This window comes from Spinacia oleracea, chromosome 5 (genome assembly GCF_020520425.1).
Source record: "Spinacia oleracea cultivar Varoflay chromosome 5, BTI_SOV_V1, whole genome shotgun sequence".
In the NCBI taxonomy this organism is placed as follows: Eukaryota; Viridiplantae; Streptophyta; class Magnoliopsida; order Caryophyllales; family Amaranthaceae; genus Spinacia; species Spinacia oleracea.
This window is the reverse complement of record NC_079491.1, coordinates 93353523-93379090: the sequence shown is the minus strand read 5'-3', so window position 1 is coordinate 93379090 and position 25568 is coordinate 93353523.

Here is a 25568-nt window from a genome sequence, read left to right as displayed (position 1 = left end):
GTTTCCGGTAATATCATCGTTTCCGGAGTATTCATTTCTTGCCTGTGACGATCTTAGCTCCCACTGAAACCAAGATCCGTCGGTTCCGAATATTCATAGATGGAGTATTTAATGCCATTAAATACTTGATCCATTTACGTACTATTTGTATGACCCTACGGGTTCAGTCAAGAGTAAGCTGTGGATTAATATCATTAATTCCACTTGAACTGAAGCGGCCTCTAGCTAGGCATTCAGCTCACTTGATCTCACTGAATTATTAACTTGTTAATTAATACTGAACCGCATTTATTAGACTTAACATAGAATGCATACTTGGACCAAGGGCATTATTTCCTCCAGTCTCCCACTTGTCCTTAGGGACAAGTGTGCATTTCCTAATTCCTTTGTCGCTCGATGCTTGCTCTTGAACATAAGGTAAGAGTTGTCATCCTTATTATGTCCAGAGGTGTTCCTCGGTTTCAGAGTTCAACTGATCAAATAAACAGATAATCATAGCCTATGATTCATCCGAGCACTGCCATGCATTTCACAGTTTCTAGCTCTCCGAGTGGCCTTGTACAACTTTTAAGCATCTCATCCCGATTTATGGGAGGACAATCCCAATCTTGCGATCTTGAGATTAGACTTCGTTTGATAGGTGATTACCTGAGCGTTGCCTTTATAGCCTCCTTTTACGGTGCGACGGTTGGTCAACGTCAAAGCAACCAGTTCTCATACAAGTAATCTCAAATCACTCAGGTATTGAGGATTTAGTGTCTAATAATTTTAATGAAATTTACTTATGACAGATTTTCATTTCTTACAGTAAAGTTTCATAGGTCTTGTCCGATACTAGTCTTCCCAAAGTAAGTATCTATGCAAATGATTATGACATTGCCATGTCCACATAGTTCAAGAAACAGAACTACTAGTCATCTTGCATTCTAGTCGTCTAACGTTTTCTATGCGTCCAATTTTATAGAAAACTCCGACTAGGGACCATTTTCAACCTTTGACATTCAAGTTCACTTGATAGACATTTCTTAGTCACAGGACTGGTCCTGACAGTCTATCTTGAATATTTCGTCAAATTTGAAGGGACTCATCATTTAATACTAAACCAAGATTAAATGGAATATGAAAATACATTTCATATATGATAAATGTTCAACCCCAAAGTTTTACAACCATGGGCCTCAAACCCATTTTCTAAAACAATTCATGGAATTCAAAGCTATGCTTGATTTCCAGTGCGACAATGTGAGTGTTGCTTCTCACTTTGTTGCATAGGTTTAGTTATCATGCTTTGCCAATCTTAACATCCTTTTCATCGAATGTTCTTTGAGATATGATGATAAGATCTTTTCGAGTTTGTTTATTATGTGATCTAGTCTTTCTTACTACATTAGTGGTTCTACGCATTTTGCAATGAAGAACCATTAAGTTAGCAGACGTTTTTCTTGCTTCAAGAGTGGTTCCACGCATTTTTCAATGAAGAACCATCAAGCCAGCATATAGGTGATCTACCCAAGTTCAGTGAAGAACTTTAAACAACCCTGTTTTATTGCTTCTTAGGCAATAATTACTTTTACTTCAACTGTATAGGTTGCTAGTGATGCTTTGTTTGGATTTACCTATCCAAGCAGTTCATAGATATGTGGAAGACTCTCCAACTATATCTTAGAACATAGAAATTAATATTTTAATTTCCCACGCAACAACTCATGGTCTCCAATCCATGTTGCCATTTCAAAACACGATGCTCTATAGCTCGTCCTTATCAATGGTTAACTCCAAAGGGTCTTGCTTGATCCTTTGCCAGTGTTTATGCGTGTAGCATCAATATTTAGCGTATCTTTATTTCCTTGAATCAAGAACTATTCCTATGTACCTTTTCAAGTACCATAAGTATTCTTGATCTCAATCTAGTTGATCTTCACTTAGATCAATAGAGATTGGTATATGTTCGTCATGCCTAAAGTCATACGATACGTTTTTGGCGATCCTCATATTATATCATACATGATAAATTCTTTTGCAGAATAATTCCCAATTGAATTCTATTCATGTAACTTTAGCTCATTCAATTTTAGTAGATACTGAATCCGGCTAAATTCTTTGACATATAATATAGGTTAAGAATCTCATTTAGACTCTTTGATGTTTAACTTAGTAAATGCTTATACATAGTTCAAACATTCTTTACTTAGATTTATTCACATGGGTCGAATATCTCCAATGGAGACTTTCGTGTTTGATTTAGTAAATGCCATTACTTAATCTAAAACAATATTATAAGATCTTTGTAAATAGATCTTAATACCCAATATGTACTAAGTTTCGCCATGGTCCATCATTGATGAATAATTTCAAATCTAAGTCATTAGCATTTGAATGTTATTTCACAATAGAGAGATATGTGTGTGATACACATAGGACCAAATAAGTTTTTATGTACTCCCACTAAACTTCTTATACATCTATAAGAATCATGTACATTTTATGAAACTAAAATACTTATTAGCTTCACTAAAATACAGTTCCAACTCCCAATTGCTTGCTTAAATCTGTACTTAGATTTCGTATGCTAGCTTTCTTTTCAAGCATTTATTTGGATCCACAAATTCTATGACATACCATGTACATATTTTATTCCATCATTTGATTGAGGAATACGTTTTGTCATCCAATTGCCATATGTACCAATATGCAATCATTGCTTGAATTATAGACTTAAGCATTACGATTTTGCATGAGGTTTCAACACAATCCATGCCATGAATTTGCTTGTAACCTTTAGCAACTAATCTAGCTTTGTGTGTGAACACAATTCCATGTTTGATGGTTTTTATCCTTAAAACAAACTTGCAACCAATAGGTTTGAAACTATTCTTGCAAATCAACAAAATTTCAATTTTGTCATCAAAACATTGAGTATGTTTTATGGCCTCTAACCATTTAAAACATTTGAGTCTATATATGGCCTCTAACCATTTTAGGGAATCTGGGTTTCGTCATAGCTTTCTTACAAGTCACAAACTCATTAATCTACATGATAATAGTTTGACTGCAAGTTGTAGGTTTCTTCACTATTTAATAGAAGAATCTCATAGTTTCATTGACCTGATCTCTATGTTTCTTCACTATCTAATAGAAGAATCTCATAGTTTCAGTGACTTGAATTCTATGCCTACTTGGGTATAGAACATCAAACAATAGAATATCAATAGCCACTTGAAAGTCCTTTGAATATTCTGTTCTCCTTGAAGCACTTGTAAAGTCTTCTAAGAGATATCTATTCTTTAAAGCCACTTCTAAAGTCCTTAAAGAATAAGTTCGGATTTTCTGAAGCACTTCGAAAAGCCTCCGGAATGTCCGTTTATGTTTGTTGTTCGCCTCGAAAACTTTCGAGGTCTATTTTCTCCCACTTGTCATTTTGGAAACGAATCTCCAAAAGGACATTATTTCGAGCAAACAAACATTATGTTCTCAAAAATTCGTGGTAGAAACAATACCCTTGTGTCTCATTTGAATAAATCACAATGAAACATATATCTATACTTGGACCTTAGTTTGTTGAATAACAAACACTAAGCTCCCACTGAGTTTAAGAACTCTTTAGATATATTATGAAAAGATATTCTGAAATTACTTTTCAATAGCTTTGACGAATTTGGTTTAGTTTGGTGGTAGTTGAGCATTTTGTTTTAGAAATTATAGGAAAAGTCTTTATGATCCATCATTGATTGAATCAAGTACTAATCGACTTCGATCATTCCAACTTAGATATGCCATATCTTATGGAGCTAGATTGTGAAATTACAACACACAATCATTGATGATCATATTTGGTCTCAAGTAATCATCAACATGATCTAACCTAGATCTTTATGATTTCTTGCCAAGTGGATTTTATACTTCTGAATCTTTGAACTAGCCAAACAGATTCAACTTATATCACATTTGAGTAAATAAACCTATATTCACTCAAATCCATGTGAAATAATAAAGTCATAAAATCTTTCTTTAGCTTTGAACTCTATCGTCTAGGCGTTCTAACAATAGTTCATATCTTTTGTTACTTTCAACAAGTAAGACTAGCTTGTCTTAAGTTGATCTAGAAATCAACCAACTTTCAAAAGTCCATTAAAATAGAGCTTTTGAATGTTAACTTGTTGATATGGTCTAAGCAACAATGCCAAAGATTAGTGGAACTCAAATCAAGGGGTTGATTTGAACCTAGTAAAGTTCTTTAAAGAGTTGTTTGTTTTAATCAAGCATATTGACTCATTCTGTAAATGACCATTTCATTCAAATGAACAAACAATCAAGCATTGTTTTTGTTCTTCTGAATGTGAGTCTTTCTGTGTTTGAAGCAGAAATTTAGGTATGCTGATTATGGAACAAAATAGCCATTAAGTTCCAGCCTTTGAAAGGACTTAAAACAAACTAGATGACCCTACAACTAATGTAGCATTGCCATGCTTCATTTCCCACTTGTAGGTCATTAGTGTATCCTAGCTTCCATTGTTTGAGTTATTACCGAAGTAAGAACCTCAAGCGGTATATGATACCAAGGAAGTTTGATTGCTAGGTCACTCCTCTTTAAACATAAACTTATAGGTAGAAACGGAATCGTAAATTCCTTTCATATGTTCCTTTGTTTTCCTATTTCTTGTACCCTTTCTTATAGTCTTAAGAATTGAATTCTTTAGTGTTGACTTTTATACTTTGTTAGACATGTCCAATGTCACCAACAAGGTTCTTTTCCATTTTAATTTATGTTGAATATTCTGTTTCAACTAGATGATCTTACAAGAAGCTTCTAAAGTTCTCTAAGCATCGATCTATTCGAATGTCTAGGGACTAGACTCATTCGAGAATTAAATGGACAAAGATATTAGGTTGTTAACCATTGGTAAAGCTGAGCGTTTAAGCTCAATGCTTTATGATCTCAAAACTACATTGTATTTTGAATTCACAAGCACCAATTGGTTTGCCATTCGATTTTGATCTTCGAAAACAACCATAAAAGTCGCTAAAAGAAACGTACATTTTAAATTGCTCACTTTCTCTCATTTCCTTGAATCGTTCTTGGATTCACTACCAATCGAGGAAATTTACTGTTACCTTTCTAAAAGGATTTATTGCAGTGCAAGATATTTAATTATAAACAATAATTAAAACATACATTGAAGCATGCAAAGTCTAAACATTTATCATGAATAATAACTTGAAAATTAAAGCAATCATGCAATTTCAACAAGTTATTAGCATTTTATTCGAATTTATTGTTCCGGCAGGTGTGAATAAAATGATTACAAGATCCTAAAATCATTGAAGAACTAAGCACAGTTTGTCGACTTAATCCTAAAACATCTTAGGTAAGCAAAAGCCTTTTGCTAATAGTCTAGAAACTACTCTTGGTTGATAGGTACGTCTAAGAACTTATTAGGTAAACCTATCGATTTTGCCACGACATAAAAGGACTCCTTACTTATATCGTTGAGTTTCACCAAAACTAACATGTACTCACAATTATTTGTGTACCTTGCCCCTTTAGGACCAATAAGTAACACCTCGCTGAGCGAAAACTATTACTAGATTGATGTAAAGGATATCCAAACAAGTGTATATTTTGGCATGGCACCTTATAACTCAATTTTTAAGTTTGGAACTTAAGGCTCTTACTATGTTGGTTAGATTTTAAGTGAACTAAAATCCTTAATCATGCAACATAATCAAGCTTTTGATCTCATGCATTTTAAGACATATTTAAAAGAAATAAATAACTTAAAACATGCATAAGATAAATGTGATCTAGTATGGCCCGACTTCATCTTGAAGCTTTAACTTCAAAGTCCGTCTTGAAAATCTCCGTGGGAGGCACCATTTTCTTCAAATAGGATAAGCTATAACTAATTGCAACTATTTGATGGTACGCAGACCATCTTTGAATTGAAAAATAACTTTGGTACTTTAGACCAATTACATTCAAATTAATGGTACGCAGACCATATTTTCTATCCTATTTGGGCCATACTAGTCACTTCATAACCTGCAAAACAGTACATATACAATATATACCATTCACCCATTCATTATCATGAATGGCCCACATAGCTGGTTAGTAAAACACATTATGCATCACGTAAATATTTGCAGCAATTAATCAAGGGCACCAATAATCTACCAATTATTCAGTCCTTATTAATTCTAATCAAGTTTTTTTTACCTTAAGGATTTGTAGACCTAATCAAGAGTTTATGACTAAAAAGCGCTCCCACTTAAACCAATAAATTCATATGCTTTACTAATTTTAAACATAAAAATGTATTTCTAGTCTAACCGGAAACATACAAATTTAATTAAAATTTAAAGCTCATATAAATTTATAATTGAATCCAAAAAGTTTAATTTAATTTCAGTCGTATTTAAATTAATTCATGATTTTAATTTTAGTAAAATAATTAGAATAAATAACATTTATTATAATTACAATATTCAAAATTAAAATCCAAGAAAATAATTTAAATTATTAATTTTAAAATTAATTAAAATTACGTGAACTGAAATTTTCAAATTAAACATTCAAAACGATCTAATCGTAACGCAAACACCCTACGCATTGCACGCCCATGGGCCGCACGCACACAGCCATCGCTGGCCATGTGCGCGCAGCCCATGCGCTCGTCGCATAGCTGCTGCATCTCCATCGCAAGCCTCCGCACGCATTGGTGCTCGCTGCGCGCGACATCGCTCGCTGGGCGCGCGACATCGCTCGCTGGGCGCGCGACATCGCTCGCTGGGCGGGCGACATCGCTCGCTGTGCGCGCGAGCAATGCTGGCTGTGCGCGCGAGTCCTCGCTCGTTGTGCGCGCGAGCAATGCTGGGCGCAGCGCTCGTGGCACGCGAGCTTGCGCTCGCTGCGCGCGAGGCTGCGCGCTCTTGTGCGAGGCAGCGCGCGTTGTGGCGCAGCTCGCTTGCTGCCCACACGCGACTGCCTTGGCTCGCCCTTCGCCCATGCCCATTCGTCCATTGCTCGTGGCACACGACACAAGGCAGGGCTGCTGCCTTGTGCTCGTGCACTACGCCCTTGCTCATTGCATTCGTGCCGCACGGGCGACGAGCTCCCTTGCTCGTCGTCGCATGCCCGCATTATACAACACCCCTTAAGGGTAACACGAAGCGTCCATTGCTTCGTGCGTGCAAGTTTTATGAACGAATCGCATAAAAATTTAAAATTTATATTTAAAATTAATGACAAATTAATAAATAATATTAATTTCATAATTTTAGGGCGAAAAAATCGAAAATTTATTATCCAATTGATTTCCGATTGTTATGGATTCAAGTGTAGGTCATAAAAATTTAAAATTTATCATAAATTTACAATTTTTATGGTGGTTTTTAATCATAGGTTTCTAATTAAATTACAATTAATTATGAAAATCAAATTAATTCTAATTATTCTAATTTTCAACAAATTAATCATAATTACAAATTAGATTGCATAATTAACAAGACTAGGCATTCAAACTTGTTAAACATATGCAGTAGGTCAATAAAAAATTCAAGATTTATCAACAAGAATCCCAAATATTTAATTTAACATCTTAAATTTACGAAATTTTGCATTCGAAAAACTAAAACCTTCGAAAAGTCATAGTTAGGCTTCGAATTTGAGAATTCTGGGTTCGGCAGAAAAATATTATTTTTGTCAAAATTTTAGAATGCCTTTTACATGCGGAATTGACACAAAAATCACTCAATTCGGATGAGTAACGAAGAAACTGCCGAAAAACTGCGTACGTATAATTAAATAAACGCAATTTGCAATTAATTAACAATTACGAAAATTAATCACCCCTTTTAATTCTTGCAAATTTGTAATATTTAACCATGTTCATGCAATTTAGATTATGAAAATAATAAGGGGCTCGTGATACCACTGTTAGGTTATGATACATATGACATTTACATAGATCATGCGGAAACAACCATTAACCCAGGACAACATATTATTTACACATAATCATATAGCATAATTTAGATGCATACTCTTTGTTGCGTGCCCTCCCTAGCTGCGCCCGAACCGAACAAGAACAAGTCTTTAGGACTCCAAGTGTCGTCCCTCCGTAGATAGTCCACAGCACGTCCGGATCCGCCTTAAGATTGACCAACTAGAATCGCCCTTAAGGTACTAGAAAATTTCGGCACTTTTATGAGCAAGATGTGTGTTTTAGTTTTCTCTCAAAAACTCACTTTTTGAATACTTTGAAACTGGTTATAAATTGTGAACCCTAGCCTCATATTTATAGGGGTATGGAAAGGGAATCGAAATCCTATTCAGATACAAATTAATTAAACCTAGAATCCTACAAGAACTCTAATTTAATTAATTTATCAAATAGAATTAGGAATTTAATCATTAACCGAACTCTGCATGTTTTAGGAAACGTGCACGAACACAAACACTTGCACACACACGTACGGCAGCCACGATGGGCCCCCATGCGTGCGCGCGAGCAGCAGCCCACGCAGCGCCCGCGCGCGCTGCGCGCTGCGCGTGCTGTGCGCAGCCTGCTGGGCCTGGCCTTGCGCTGGGCCTGGCGTGGCTGTTTGTGCGGCGCGCTTGGCTTGCTGGGCGATGGCCTGGCTTCGTGCTGGGCCTCGTCCGGCAGGCCTCGTCCGATGCTTATTCGTACGATGCGCTTCCGATTAAATTTTCCGATTCCGGAATTCATTTCCGATACGAACAATATTTAATATTTCCGATTCCGGAATTAATTTCCGTTTCGAACAAATATTTAATATTTCCGTTTCCGGAATTATTTTCCGATTCCGGTAATATTTCCGATTCTGACAATATTTCCGTTTCCGGCAATATTTCCGATTCTGGCAATATTTCCATTTCCGATAATATTTTCCGATACGTACCATGTTTCCGTTTCCGGCAACATCTACGACTTGGATAATATTTATATTTCCGATACGATCCATATTTCCGTTTCCGGTAATATCATCGTTTCCGGAGTATTCATTTCTTGCCTGTGACGATCTTAGCTCCCACTGAAACCAAGATCCGTCGGTTCCGAATATTCATAGATGGAGTATTTAATGCCATTAAATACTTGATCCATTTACGTACTATTTGTGTGACCCTACGGGTTCAGTCAAGAGTAAGCTGTGGATTAATATCATTAATTCCACTTGAACTGAAGCGGCCTCTAGCTAGGCATTCAGCTCACTTGATCTCACTGAATTATTAACTTGTTAATTAATACTGAACCGCATTTATTAGACTTAACATAGAATGCATACTTGGACCAAGGGCATTATTTCCTTCAGGGGCAAGTTCAAGAAATATGGTAAGAAGAGGAATGCTAAGAAAGGTGGCAAGAATGCCAGCCCAACTAAGCAAACTGGCGGCACCAAGTCTGAAAAGAAGAAGGTGAGCCAACCCACTTCTGAATCTGAATGCTTCTACTGTAAGAAGAAGGGGCATTGGAAGAGAGATTGTTTGAAGCTTAAGGAAGATCAGAAGAACGGAACAGTCGTTCCATCTTCAGGTATTTTCGTTATAGACGGTATACTTGCAAATTTAACTTCTTTGGTATTAGATACAGGTTGTGGTTCACACTTATGTTCCACTTCACAGGAACTAAGAAGAAGTAGAAGATTAAGCAAGGGTGAAGTCGACCTACGAGTGGGAAATAGAGCAAGGATTGCTGCATTAGCTGTAGGAACTTATTATTTGTCGTTGCCCTCAGGGATAGTTTTGGAACTGGAAGAGTGTTTCCATGTTCCAAGTCTTACTAAAAACATCATTTCTGTTTCTTGCTTAGATGATAAGGGATTTACCTTTTTAATAAAAGAAAATAGTTGCTCGTTTTATTTTAAAGAGATGTTTTATGGATCTGCTTGATTATTCAATGGACTTTATTTGCTAGATCATGACAAACAAGTTTATAACATAAATACCAAAAAGGGTAAAAAGAATGATTCAGATCTGACCTATCTGTGGCATTGTCGATTAGGCCATATTAACATGAAACGCATAGAAAGACTTCAAAAGGAAGGAATTCTAGAAACATTTGAATTAGAGGATTATGGTAAATGCGAATCATGCTTACTTGGAAAAATGAGAAAGCAACCTTTCTCTAAAGTTGGAGAAAGAGCAACTGATCTATTGGGTTTAAACCATACAGATGTATGTGGACCAATGAGTTCAAATTCTAGAGGTGGTTTTAGCTACTTTATCACTTTCACTGATGACTTCAGTAGATATGGCTATGTCTACCTAATGAAGCACAAGTCTGAATCCTTTGAAAAATTCAAGGAATTTCAGAGGGAAGTAGAGAATCAATTAGGCAAGAAGATTAAGGCACTGCGGTCTGACAGAGGCGGTGAATATCTGAGTTATGAATTTGATGACCAACTGAAAGAATGTGGAATTCCGTCAGAATTGTCTCCTTCCGGAACACCTCAATGGAACGATGTGTCAGAACGGAGGAACAGGACCTTGCTAGACATGGTTCGATCAATGATGGGTCAGGCAGAACTTCCAATAGAATTTTGGGGACATGCACTAAACACAGCTGCACTCACAGTTTCTAGCTGCACGTACTCACTGTAAAATGCATGACCGTGCTAAGATGAATCATAGGCTATAATACATCGGAAACTGTGCATGTCCCCAAAATTATGGAAGTTCGGAAACTGTGCTCAGCTGTGCTTAGTGCATGTCCCCAAAATTGTTTTGGAAGTTCGGCCTGACCCAGAATTGTAACCCCGCTTAGATCGCAAAGATATAGATCTCAACCGGAAAGGTACTTAGGTATTTTGACGAACGAGAGCTATGACGTTCTATTACTTGAAAGTGATGAACCTGCGACTTACAAACAAGCTATGACGAGCCTTGGCTCCAAGAAATGGCAAGAAGCCATGCAATCTGAATTTAAGTGGGATTTGGTCGATTTGCCAGATGGCTACCAAGCCATAGGAAGAAAATGGGTTTTTAAACTGAAAAAGGACAAGGATGGGAAACTTGAAGTTTTCAAAGCTAGATTGGTTGCAAAAGGTTACAGGCAAGTCCACGGTGTGGATTACGATGAAATCTTTTCACCAGTTGCAATGCTAAAATCTATTCGGATAATGTTAGCAATCGCTGCATATTACGAATACGAAATATGGCAGATGGATGTCAAAGCCGCTTTCTTAAACGACGTTTTAACAGAAACTGTGTTTATGACACAGCCTGAGGGTTTTGAGGATCCAAAGAATGCTAAAAAGGTATGCATGCTTAAGAAATCAATCTACGGATTGAAGCAGGCATCAAGTAGCTGGAATATACGTTTTGATGAAGCAGTCAGTGACTTTGGTTTCATCAAGAACGCAGACGAATCTTGTGTATACAAGAAGTTCAGTGGGAGCAAAATTTCTTTTCTAGTATTATATGTCGACGACATATTACTTATCGGAAATGACATTCCTATGTTGAACTCTGTCAAGATTTGGCTTGGGAAATGTTTTTCGATGAAGGATCTAGGAGAAGCACAGTACATATTGGGCATCAAGATTTACAGAGATAGATCTAAAAATATGATTGGACTTAGTCAAAGCACTTATATTAATAAGGTGCTTGAAAGGTTCAAGATGGCAGACTCCGAGCGAGGCTACCTACCCATGTCTCATGGAATGACTCTAAGCACGACTCAGTGCCCAAAAACACTCGATGAGCGTAGACGAATGAGTGGGATTCCATATGCATCATTGATTGGTTCAATAATGTATGCTATGATATGTACACGCCCGGATGTTGCATACGCACTCAGTGCTACGAGCAGATACCAGTCAGACCCATGAGAGGCACATTGGACTGCTGCCAAGAACATTATGAAGTACCTGAAAAGGCACAGAGATGATTTCCTGGTCTATGGTGGAGATGATGAATTAATTTTTAAAGGCTATACGTACGCAAGTTTCCAAACCGACAAAGATGATTTTAGATCACAGTCTGGGTTTGTCTTCTGCCTCAACGGAGGTGCAGTAAGCTGGAAAAGTGCTAAGCAAAGCACCATTGCGGATTCTACAACTGAAGCGGAGTACATTGCTGCACATGAAGCTGCAAAGGAAGCTATATGGCTAAGGAAGTTCATAGGTGAACTTGGTGTAGTCCCCTCCATTAAAGGACCAATAGCCCTATATTGTGATAATAACGGAGCTATTGCACAGGCAAAGGAGCCTAGACACCACCAAAGAGTCAAGCATGTACTTCGTAGATTTCACCTTCTACGAGAGTTCTTTGAAAGAAAAAAAGTCGAGATAAGCAAGATTGGAACTGATGACAACATCTCAGATCCATTGACTAAACCTCTGCCGCAAGCGAAGCACATCTCGCACATTGCAGCTATGGGAATCAAGCATATTGGAGAATGGCTTTGATGTCCTTGTTTAATGTTTTAAAGTTTTAGAGTTTAATACTTTGTAAAACATTATTGGTTAATCATTCACATTAAATTAATAGAATGCATTTTTCCATTTAATTTGTGGTTTATTAAATGATGAGTCCCTTCAATTTGACGAAATATTCAAGATAGACTATCAGGACCAGTACTGTGACTAAGAAATGTCTATCAAGTGAACTTGAATGTCAAAAGTTGAAAATGGTCCCTGGTCGGAGTTTTCTATAAAGATGGACGCATAGAAAACGTTAGACGACTAGAATGCAAGATGACTAGTAGTTCTGTTTCTTAAACTATGTGGACATGGCACTGTCGTAATCATTTGCATAGATACTTACTTTGGGAAGACTAGTATCGGACAGACCTATGAAACTTTACTGTAAGAGATGAAAATCCGTCATAAGTAAATTTCATTAAAATTATTACACACCAATCCTCAATACATGAGTGATTTGAGATTACTTGTTTGAGAACTGCTTACTTTGACGTTGTCAACCGTCGCACCGTAAAAGGAGGCTATAAAGGCAACGCTCAGGTAATCACCTATCAAACGAAGTCTAATCTCAAGATCGCAAGATTGGGATTGTCCTCCCATAAATCGAGATGAGATGCTAAAAGATGTACAAGGCCACTCGAAGAGCTAGAAACTGTAAAATGCATGGTCGTGCTCAGATGAATCATAGGCTATGATTATCTGTTTATTTGATCAGTTGAACTCTGAAACCGAGAAACACCTCTGGACATAATAAGGATGACAACTCTTACCTTATGTTCAAGAGCAAGCATCGAGCGATAAAGGAATTAGGAAATGCACACTTGTCCCTAAGGACAAGTGGGAGACTGAAGGAAATAATGCCATTGGTCCAAGTATGCATTTAATGATAAGTCTAATAAATGCGGTTCAGTATTAATTAAACAATTTAATAATTCAGTGAGATCAAGTGAGCTGAATGCCTAGCTAGAGGTCGCTTCAGTTCAAGTGGAATTAATGATATTAATCCACAGCTTACTCTTGACTGAACCCGTAGGGTCACACAAATAGTACGTAAACGGATCAAGTATTTAATGGTATTAAATACTCCATCTATGGATATTCGGAATCGACGAATCTTGGTTTCAGTGGGAGCTGAGATCGTCAAAGGCAAGTAAATGAATACTCCGGAAACGATGATATTGCCGGAAACGAAAATATGGATCGTATCGGAAATATAAATATTATCCAAGTCGTAGATGTTACCGGAAACGGAAACATGGTACGTATCGGAAAATATTATCGGAAATGGAAATGTTGCCGGAATCGGAAATATTACCGGAAATGGAAATATTGCCAGAATCGGAAATATTATCGGAATCCGAAAATAATTCCGGAAACGGAAATTTTAAATATTTGTTCGAAACGGAAATTAATTCCGGAATCGGAAATATTAAATATTGTTCGTATCGGAAATGAATTCCGGAATCGGGAATTTAATCGGAAGCGTATCGTAGGAATTAGCATCGGACGAGGCTTGCTAGACGAAGGCCCAACACGAAGCCAGGCCGTCGCCCAGCAAGCCACACGCATCAAACAAACACGCCAAGGCCTCGACCAGGCCCAGCGCAAGGCCAGGCCCAGCCAAGGCTTGGCGCGCGCGCATGGATCAAACGAATGGGCTGCGAGCATGGGCCAAGGCGCCGTGCGCTCAACGTGGGCCGCGAGGCATGCGCATGTGCGTGCGGTGCTCGTGCGGTGCTCGTGTGCGTGCTATACGAATCCTAAAGCTATCGGAATTCGTGCATTGATTAAATCCTAATCCTAAAAGATTAAATTAATTATTTAGAGTTCTAAAAGGATTCTAATTAACTAATTAGTATTCTAACAGGATTCCAAATCCTTTCCATGGTTCTATAAATATATGCCTAGGGTCATAAATTTATACACGAGGTTTAACAAGTATTCATACAATAAAACAGTGATTTTTGAGCAGAAAAATCAGTCACATTCTTGCCCATAATAGCCGAAAATTATAGTACCTTAAGGGCGATTCTAGTTGGTCAATCTTAAGGCGGATCCAGACGTGCTGTGGACTATCTACGGAGAGACGACACTTAGAGTCCTAAAGACTTGTTCTTGTTCGGTTCGGGCGCAGCTAGGGAGGGCACGCTACAAAGTGTATGCACCTAAATTATGCTAACTGATTATGTGTAAATAATATGTTTCTTGGCATTAAGGTTTTCCGCATGATTTATGTTTTGTCATATGTATCATAACCTAACATTAAGTGCGTTGCGTTGCAGCTCCTTGGGATAGATGTACCGTCTCTATCGACCAACTCGTATGCGCCATGACCTGTTCGTCTTATGATCTGATAGGGACCTTCCCAAGTTGGAGCCAACTTGCCGTGGCGAGGATCTTTCTTGTTTGGGAAAAATTTGCGCAGAACCCAATCTCGTTGCTTTAATACTCGAACTCTTACATTCTTGTTGTAACTATTTGCACCTGCTTGTTGGTAGGACGCCATCCTGACAAATGCTGCTTCTCTGGGTTCGTCTACAGTATCGATGTCGTAGGACAAGACTGAGTCGTTCATTCCTGGTGCCATGAAACTGCTTCTTGCTGTGGGGAGCTCGACTTTGGGAGGAATGACTATCTCGCAACTGAAGACCAAAGAGAAAGGAGTATGATTGGTTGCCGTCTTGGGTGTTTTCCTATCAGCCCAAAGGATCATAGGTAGCTCGTCCGCCCATCTCCCTTTGGCGTCGTCGAGGCGCTTTTTGAGGTTGTTGATGATGATTTTGTTACTTGATTCAGCTTGGCCATTTGCTTGAGGGTACCTTGGCGTTGAGGTGTCCAAGGTAATGTTGTACCTGCTGCAGAATTCTTTGGTTTTGTTGCTGATGAACTGAGAACCGTTGTCGTAAATGATCTCGGAAGGGATTCCGAACCGACTGAGGACATTTCTCTTGATGAACGAGATGACCTCAGTGTCTCAGACTCGTTTGAATGCTTCTGCTTCGATCCATTTGGAGAAGTAATCAGTCATTTCCAATATGAAGATGCGTTGCCCTGATGCCTGCGGTAAGGGGCCTACTATGTCCATCCCCCACTTCATGAAGGGCCAGGGGGACAGGGTGGGATGGAGCACCTCACAAGGTTGGTGAGAAATGGATGCGATCCGCTGGCAAGAGTCGCATTTACAGGCAAAGGCAATTGCATTTTTTTTCATGGTGGGCAAATAATACCCCATGGTTAGAATCTTGTGGGCTAAGCTTCGTCCTCCCTCGTGATTTCTGCATTCCCCATCGTGTATGCTACGCAGTGTCAACTCGATCTCGTCGTAATCTAGGCACCTCAGGTACGGTCCTGCAACTGATTTCCTGAATAGTACCCCATCGATTAAAATGAATCTGGAGGCTTTCATGCGGAAGGATTTTTCATGGTTATTCCAGGTGGGATTGTATGGTATTTGAGCCAATGTATATAGGGGTCGCGCCATGATGAGGGCACTTGAGTTGGTGGAGTTTGTTCGGTGATGGGTAGGTTATCTTTGGTGATGCCTGGGTACATCAAGTGGACTACGGGGATGGAGGTGAGCTTGGGTTTGATATTTGAGCCAAGATTGGCTGGCCTGGGTGTTCTGATCTCTTGGTATTTGTTGCAGGGTGCATGAGTCTAACTTGTTGACGAGCCTTTTTGCTATTTCCAAGTAGGTCTGCATCTTAGAGTCCTTTGCTGCATACGAACCGTTAATTTGACTGATAATCAATAATGAATCACAACGTACCTCAAGTTGGCGGATACTCATGTCGAGTGCTAGTGATAATCCTAAGATCAAGGCCTCGTATTCCGCCTCGTTGTTGGTAGCTTTGAACCCACAACAGACAGACTACACTATGGTGTCCCCTTGTGGCGACTTTAGCACAATACCTAGGCCTGTCCCCCGTATGTTGGAGGAGCCGTCAGTATGCAGAGTCCATGTTGACGAGAGTCCATCATCGGTTAGTATGTTGACTTCTTTGTCGACTTCGTGTTGAAGGCTTGGGCTGAAGTCAGCCACAAAATCTGCTAGAGCCCGCGACTTGATGGCTGTACGAGGTTCATACCTGATATCGTAACAACCTCACTGTATTGCCCATTTGGACATCCTGCCAGACAACTCGGGTTTCCTCATGATTGACTTCATGGGATAGTTAGTTCTAACAGTTATATGGTGACTCTCGAAATAAGGGCGTAATTTAGTAGAAGCAACAACTAGTGCAAGGACAAGTTTTTCAAGATGGGAGTACCTTGTTTCGGCGCTAAGTAAGGACTTACGGACGTAATAAACAGGTAACTGTCTGCCGTCTTCTTCTCGTACCAATATTGCACTGATGGTCAACTCTGTGAATGCAAGGTATATTTGTAATTCCTCATTGTTTTTTGGTTTTGACAGTAGCGAAGGGTTTGACAGGTACTGTTTGACTTGTTGTAGTGCAACTTCGTGTTGGCCGGTCCAACTGAACTTCTCGTTCTTCCTGAGGATATCGTAGAATAACTTGCATTTGTCGGACGACCTGGAGATGAAGCGGTTGAGAGCAGCCACTCAGCCTGCTAACTTTTGCACGTCCTTTTGGTTTCGAGGTGATTGTAGGTTGATGATTGCGCAAATTTGGTCGGGGCTAGCTTCGATGCCTCTTTGAGTAACCATATAACCCAGAAATTTTCCAGAGGAGACTCCAAATGAGCACTTGGTGGGGTTGAGTTTCATGTTGTATTCTCGTAGGACGTGAAGGAAATAATGCCCTTGGTCCAAGTATGCATTCTATGTTAAGTCTAATAAATGCGGTTCAGTATTAATTAACAAGTTAATAATTCAGTGAGATCAAGTGAGCTGAATGCCTAGCTAGAGGCCGCTTCAGTTCAAGTGGAATTAATGATATTAATCCACAACTTACTCTTGACTGAACCCGTAGGGTCACACAAATAGTACGTAAACGGATCAAGTATTTAATGGCATTAGATACTCCATCTATGGATATTCGGAATCGACGGATCTTGGTTTCAGTGGGAACTGAGATCGTCACAGGCAAGAAATGAATACTCCGGAAACGATGATATTGCCGGAAACGGAAATATGGATCGTATCGGAAATATAAATATTATCCAAGTCGTAGATGTTGCCGGAAACGGAAACATGGTACGTATTGGAAAATATTATCGGAAATGGAAATATTGCCAGAATCGGAAATATTGTCGGAAACGGAAATATTGTCAGAATCGGAAATATTATCGGAATCGGAAAATAATTCCGGAAACGGAAATATTAAATATTTGTTCGAAACGGAAATTGATTCCGGAATCGGAAATATTAAATATTGTTCGTATCGGAAATGAATTCCGGAACCGGGAATTTAATCGGAAGCGTATCGTACGAATTAGCATCGGACGAGGCCTGCCGGACGAAGGCCCAGCACGAAGTCGGGCCATCGCCCAGCAAGCCAAACGCGCGCCCAGCCAAGGCAGCGCCCAGGCCCACCGCAAGGCAGGCCCAACGCGCGCCAAGGCCATGGCCTCGCTGCGTGGGCTGCTGCTCGCACGCACACGCATGGGCGGCCCTCGTGGCTGCCGTGTGTGTGTGAGTTTGTGTTCATGCATGATTCCTAAAACTATTAGAGTTAGTATATGATTAAATTCCTATTCCTAAAAGGATAAATTAATTAATTAGAGTTCTTGTAGGATTCTAAGTTTAATTAATTCGTGTCCTACTAGGATTCCAATTCCCTTTCCATAACTCTATAAATACGTGCCTAGGGTCACATATTTTCAGAGATTAATTCAAGTATTCAAAGTGAGTTTTGAGAGAAAAATTCAGCCATATTTCTTACCTAAGAGTGCCGAAAATTCTAGTACCTTAAGGGCGATTCTAGTTGTTCAATCTTAAGGCGGATCCGGACGTGCTGTGGACTATCTACGGAGGGACGACACTTGGAGTCCTAAAGACTTGTTCTTGTTCGGTTCGGGCGCAGCTAGGGAAGGCACGCAACAAAGAGTATGCATCTAAATTATGCTATATGATTATGTGTAAATAATATGTATTCCTGGCTTAATGGTTGTTTCCGCATGATTTATGTATTGTCATATGTATCATAACCTAACAGTGGTATCACGAGCCTCTTATTATTTTCATAATCTAAATTGCATGAACATGGTTAAATATTACAAATTTGCAAGAATTAAAAGGGGTGATTAATTTTCGTCATTGTTAATTAATTGCAAATTGCGTTTATTTAATTATACGTACGCAGTTTTTCGGCAGTTTCTTCGTTACTCATCCAAATTGAGTGATTTTGTGTCAATTCCGCATGTAAAAGGCATTCTAAAATTTTGACAAAAATAGTATTTTTCTGCCGAACCCAGAATTCTCAAATTCGAAGCCTAACTATGACTTTTTGAAGGTTTTAGTTTTTCGAATGCAAAATTTCGTAAATTTAAGATGTTAAATTAAATATTTGCGATTCTTGTTGATAAATCTTGAATTTTTGATTGACCTACAGTATATGTTTAACAAGTTTGAATGCCTAGCCTTGTTAATTATGCAATCTAATTTGTAATTATGATTAATTTGTTGAAAATTAGAATAATTTAGAATTAATTTGATTTTCATAATTAATTATAATTTAATTAGAAACCTATGATTAAAAACCACCATAAAAATTGTAAATTTATGATAAATTTTAAATTTTTATGACCTAGACTTGAATCCATAATAATCGGAAATCAATTGGATAATAAATTTTCGATTTTTCGCCCTAAAATTATGAAATTAATATTATTTATTAATTTGTCATTAATTTTAAATATAAATTTTAAATTTTTATGCGATTCGTTCATATAACTTGCACGCACAAAGCAATGGACGCTTCGTGTTACCCTTAAGGGTGTTGTATAGTGCGGGCATGCGACGACGAGCAAGGGAGCTCGTCGCCCGTGCGGCACGAATGCAATGAGCAAGGGCATGGTGCACGAGCACAAGGCAGCAGCCCTGCCTTGTGTCGTGGGCCACGAGCTATGAACAAATGGGCATGGGCGAAAGGCAAGCCAAGGCAGTCGCGTGTGGGCAGCAAGCGAGCTGCGCCACGACGCGCACTGCCTCGCGCAAGCGCGCGCAGCCTCGCGCGCAGCGAGCGCAAGCTCGCGTGCCACGAGCGCTGCGCCCAGCGATTGATCGCGCGCAATTTCTCGCGCGCACAGCGAGCGCTGGCGAGCGCGTACAACGAGCGATGGCTCGCGTGCGTCGAGCACTGGCGCGCGCGCAGCGAGCACCATAGCGTGCGATGGCTTGCGATGGAAGATGCAGCAGCTATGCGACGAGCGCATGGGGTGCGCGCACATGGCCAGCGATGGCTGTGTGCGTGCGGCCCATGGGCGTGCGATGCGTAGGGTGTTTGCGTTGCGATTAGATCGTTTTGAATGTTTAATTTGAAAATTTTCAGTTTACGTAATTTTAATTAATTTTAAAATTAATAATTTAAATTATTTTCTTGGATTTTAATTTTGAATATTGTAATTATAATAAATTTTATTTATTCTAATTATTTTACTAAAATTAAAATCATGAATTAATTTAAATACGACTGAAATTAAATTAAACTTTTTGGATTCAATTATAAATTCATATGAGCTTTAAATTTTAATTAAATTTGTATGTTTCCGGTTAGACTTGAAATACATTTTTATGTTTAAAATTAGTAAAGCATATGAATTTATTGGTTTAAGTGGGAGCCCTTTTTAGTCATAAACTCTTGATTAGGTCTACAAATCCTTAAGGTTAAAACAACTTGATTAGAATTAATAAGGACTGAATAATTGGTAGATTATTGGTGCCCTTGATTAATTGCTGCAAATGTTTACGTGATGCATAATGTGTTTTACTAACCAGCTATGTGGGCCATTCATGATAATGAATGGGTGAATGGTATATATTGTATATGTACTGTTTTGCAGGTTATGAAGTGACTAGTATGGCCCAAATAGGATAGAAAATATGGTCTGCGCACCATTAATTTGAATGTAATTGGTCTAAAGTACCAAAGTTGTTTTTCAATTCAAATATGGTCTGCGTACCATCAAATAGTTGTAATTAGTTTTAATTATAGCTTATCCTATTTGAAGAAAATGGTGCCTCCCACGGAGATTTTCAAGACGGACTTTGAAGTCAAAGCTTCAAGATGAAGTCGGGCCATACTAGATCACATTTATCTTATGCATGCTTTAAGTTATTTATTGCTTTAAATATGTCTTAATTATGCATAAGATTGTGGCTTGATTATGTTGCATGATTAAGGATTTTAGTTCACTTAAAATCTAACCAACATAGTAAGAGCCTTAAGTTCCAAACTTAAAAATTGAGTTAAAAGGTGCCATGCCAAAATATACACTTGCTTGGATATCCTTTACATCAATCTAGTAATAATTTTCGCTCAGCGAGGTGTTACTTATTGGTCCTAAAGGGGCAAGGTACACAAATAATTGTGAGTACATGTTAGTTTTGGTGAAACTCAACGATATAAGTAAGGAGTCCTTTTATGTCGTGGCAAAATCGATAGGTTTACCTAATAAGTTCTTAGACGTACCTATCAACCAAGAGTAGTTTCTAGACTATTAGCAAAAGGCTTTTGCTTACCTAAAATGTTTTAGAATTGAGTCGACAAACTGTGCTTAATTCTTCAATGGTTTTAGGGTCTTGGAATCATTTTATTCACACCTGCCGGAACAATAAAATCGAATAAAATGCTAATAACTTGTTTGAATTGCATGGTTGCTTTAATTTCAAGTTATTATTCATGATAAATGTTTAGACTTTGCATGCTTCAATGTATGTTTTAATTATTGTTTATAATTAAATATCTTGCACTGCAATAAATCCTTTTAGAAAGGTAACAGTAAATTTCCTCGATTGGTAGTGAATCCAAGAACGATTCACGGAAAAGAGAGAAAGTGAGCAATTTAAAATGTACGTTTCTTATATCGACTTTTATGGTTGTTTTCGAATATCAAAATCGAATGGCAAACCAATTGGTGCTGGTGAATTCAAAATACACTGTAGTTTTGAGATCATAAAGCATTGAGTTTAATACGCTCAGCTTTACCAATGGTTAACAACCTAATATCTTTGTCCATTTAATTCTCGAATGAGTCTAGTCCCTAGACATTCGAATAGATCAATGCTTAGAGAACTTTAGAAGCTTCTGGTAAGATCATCTAGTTGAAACTTAATATTCAACATAAATTAAATGTTAAGAACCTTGTTGGGGTGACATTGGACATGTCTAACAAAGTATAAAAGTCAACACTAAAGAATTCAATTCTTAAGACTATAAGAAAGGGTACAAGAAATAGGAAAACGAGGAACAAATGAAAGGAATTTACGATTCCGTTTCTACCTATAAGTTTATGTTTAAAGAGAAGTGACCTAGCAATCAAACTTCCTTGGTATCATATACCGCTTGAGGTTCTTACTTCGGTAATAACTCAAACAATGGAAGCTAGGATACACTAATGACCTACAAGTGGGAAATGAAGCATGGCAATGCTACATTAGTTGTAGGGTCATCTAGTTTGTTTTAAGTCCTTTCAAAGGCTGGAACTTAATGGCTATTTTGGTCCATAATCAACATACCTAAATTTCTGTTTTCAAACACAGAAAGACTCACATTCAAGAAAAACAAAAACAATGTTTGTTTGTTTATTTGAATGAAATGGTCAATTACAGGTTGAGTCAATATGCTTGATTAAAACAAACAACTCTTTAAAGAACTTTACTAGGTTCAAATCAACCCCTTGATTTGAGTTCCACTAATCTTTGGCATTGTTGCTTAGACCATATCAACAAGTTAACATTCAAAAGCTCTATTTTGATGGACTTTTGAAAGTTGATTGATTTCTAGATCATTTTAAGACAACTAGTCTTACTTGTTGAAAGTAACAAAAGATATGAACTATTGTTAGAACGCCTAGACAATAGAGTTCAAAGCTAAAGAAAGATTTTATGACTTTATTATTTCACACAGATTTGAGTGAATATAGGTTTATTTACTCAATGTGATATAAGTTTGAATCTGTTTGGCTAGTTCAAAGATTCAGAAGTATAAAATCCACTTGGCAAGAAATCATAAAGATCTAGGTTAGATCATGTTGATGATTACTTGAGACCAAATATGATCATCAATGATTGTGTGTTGTAATTTCACAATCTAGGTCCATAAGATATGGCATATCTTAGTTGGAATAATCGAAGTCAATTAGTACTTGATTCGATCAATGATGAATCATAAAGAATTTTCCTATAATTTCTAAAACAAAATGCTCAACTACCACCAAACTAAACCAAATTCGTCAAAGCTATTGAAAAGTAATTTCAGAATATCTTTTCGATAATATATATCTAGAGAGTTGCTAAACTCAGTGGGAGCTTAGTGTTTGTTATTCAACAAACTAAGGCCCAAGTATAGATATATGTTTCATTGTGATTTATTCAAATGAGACACAAGGGTATTGTTTCTACCACGAATTTTTGAGAACATAATGTTTGTTTGCTCGAAATAATGTCCTATTGGAGATTCGTTTCCAAAATGACAAGTGGGAGAAAATAGACCTCGAAAGTCTTCGAGGCGAACAACAAACATAAACGGACATTCCGGAGGCTTTTTCGAAGTGCTTCAGAAAATCAGAACTTATTCTTTAAGGACTTTAGAAGTGGCTTTAAAGAATAGACATCTCTTAGAAGACTTTACAAAGTGCTTCAAGGAGAACAGAATATTCAAAGGACTTTCAAGTGGCTATTGATATTCTATTGTTTGATGTTCTATACCCAAGTAGGCATAGAATTCAAGTCACTGAAACTATGAGATTCTTCTATTAGATAGTGAAGAAACATAGAGATCAGGTCAATGAAACTATGAGATTCTTCTATTAAATAGTGAAGAAACCTACAACTTGTAGTCAAACTATTATCATGTAGATTAATGAGTTTGTGACTTGTAAGAAAGCTATGACGAAACCCAGATTCCCTAAAATGGTTAGAGGCCATATATAGACTCAAATGTTTTAAATGGTTAGAGGCCATAAAACATACTCAATGTTTTGATGACAAAATTGAAATTTTGTTGATTTGCAAGAATAGGTTCACACCTATTGGTTGCAAGTTTGTTTTAAGGATAAAAACCATCAAACATGAAATTGTGTTCACACACAAAGCGAGATTAGTTGCTAAAGGTTACAAGTAAATTCATGGTGTGAATTGTGTTGAAACCTCATGCATAATCGTAATGCTCAAGTCTATAATTCAAGCAATGATTGCATATTGGTACATATAGGAATTGGATGACAAAACGTATTCCTCAATCAAATGTTGGAATAAACTATGTACATGGTATGTCATAGGATTTGTGGATCCAAATAAATGCTTGAAAGAGAAAGCTAGCTTATAAAATCTAAGTACAGATTTAAGCAAGCAATTGGGGATTGGAATTATATTTTAATGAAGCTAATAAGTATTTTAGTTTCATAAAATATACATGATTCTTATAGATATATAAGAAGTTTAGTGGGAGTACATAAAACTTAATTGGTCCTATGTGTATCACACACATATCTCTCTATTGTGAAATAACATTCAAATGCTAAATACTTAGATTTGAGATTATTCATCAATGACGGACCAAGGCGAAACTTAGTACATACTGGGTATTAAGATCTATTTACAAAGATCTTATGATATTGTTTTGGATTAAGTAAATGGCATTTACTAAATCAAACACGAAAGTCTCCATTGGAGATATTCGACCCATGTGAATAAATCTAAGTAAAGGATGTTTGAACTATGTATAAGCATTTACTAAGTTAAACATCAAAGGATCTAAATAAGATTCTTAACCTATATTATATGTCAAAGAATTTAGCTGGATTTAGTATCTACTGAAACTAGATAAGCTAAAGTTACATGAATAGAATTCAATTGGGAATTATTCTGCAAAAGAATTTATCATGTATGATATAATATGAGGATCGCCAAAAACGTATCGTATGACTTTAGGCATGACGAACATATACCAATCTCTATTGATCTAAGTGAAGATCAACTAGATTGAGATCAAGAATACTTATGGTACTTGAAAAGGTACATAGGAATAGTTCTTGATTCAAGGAAATAAAGATATGCTAAATATTGATGCTACACGCATAAACACTGGCAAAGGATCAAGCAAGACCCTTTGGAGTTAACCATTGATAAGGACGAGCTATAGAGCATCATGTTTTGAAATGGCAACATGGGTTGGAGACCATGAGTTGTTGCGTGGGAAATTAAAATATTAATTTCTATGTTCTAAGATACAGCTGGAAAGTCTTCCACATGTCTGTGAACTGCTTGGATAAGTAAATCCAAACAAAGCATCACTAGCAACCTAAACAGTTGAAGTAAAAGTACTTATTGCCTAAGAAGCAATAAAACAGAGTTGTTTATATTAATGAGTTCTTCATTGAACTTTGGTGGATCACATGTCTGCTAACTTGATGGCTCTTCATTGCAAAATGCGTAGAACCACTATCGAAGTAAGAAAGACTAGATCACATAATAAACAAACTCAAAAGATCTTATCATCCTATCTCGAATATCATTCGATGAAAAAGATATTAAGATTGGCAAAGCATGATAACTAAACCTATGCAACAAGTGAGAAAGCAACACTCACATTGTAGCACTGGAAATCAAGCATAGCTTTGAATTCCATGAAATGTTTTAAAGATGGGTTCGAGGCCCATGGTTGTAAAACATTGGGGTTGAACATTTATCATATATGAAATGAATTTTCATATTCCATTTAATCTTGGTTTAGTATTAAATGATGAGTCCCTTCAATTTGACGATATATTCAAGATAGACTGTCAGGACCAGTCCTGTGACTAAGAAATGTCTATCAAGTGAACTTGAATGTCAAAGGTTGAAAATGGTCCCTAGTCGGAGTTTTCTATAAAATTGGACGCATAGAAAACGTTAGACGATTAGAATGCAAGATGACTAGTAGTTCTGTTTCTTGAACTATGTGGACATGGCAATGTCATAATCATTTGCATAGATACTTACTTTGGGAAGACTAGTA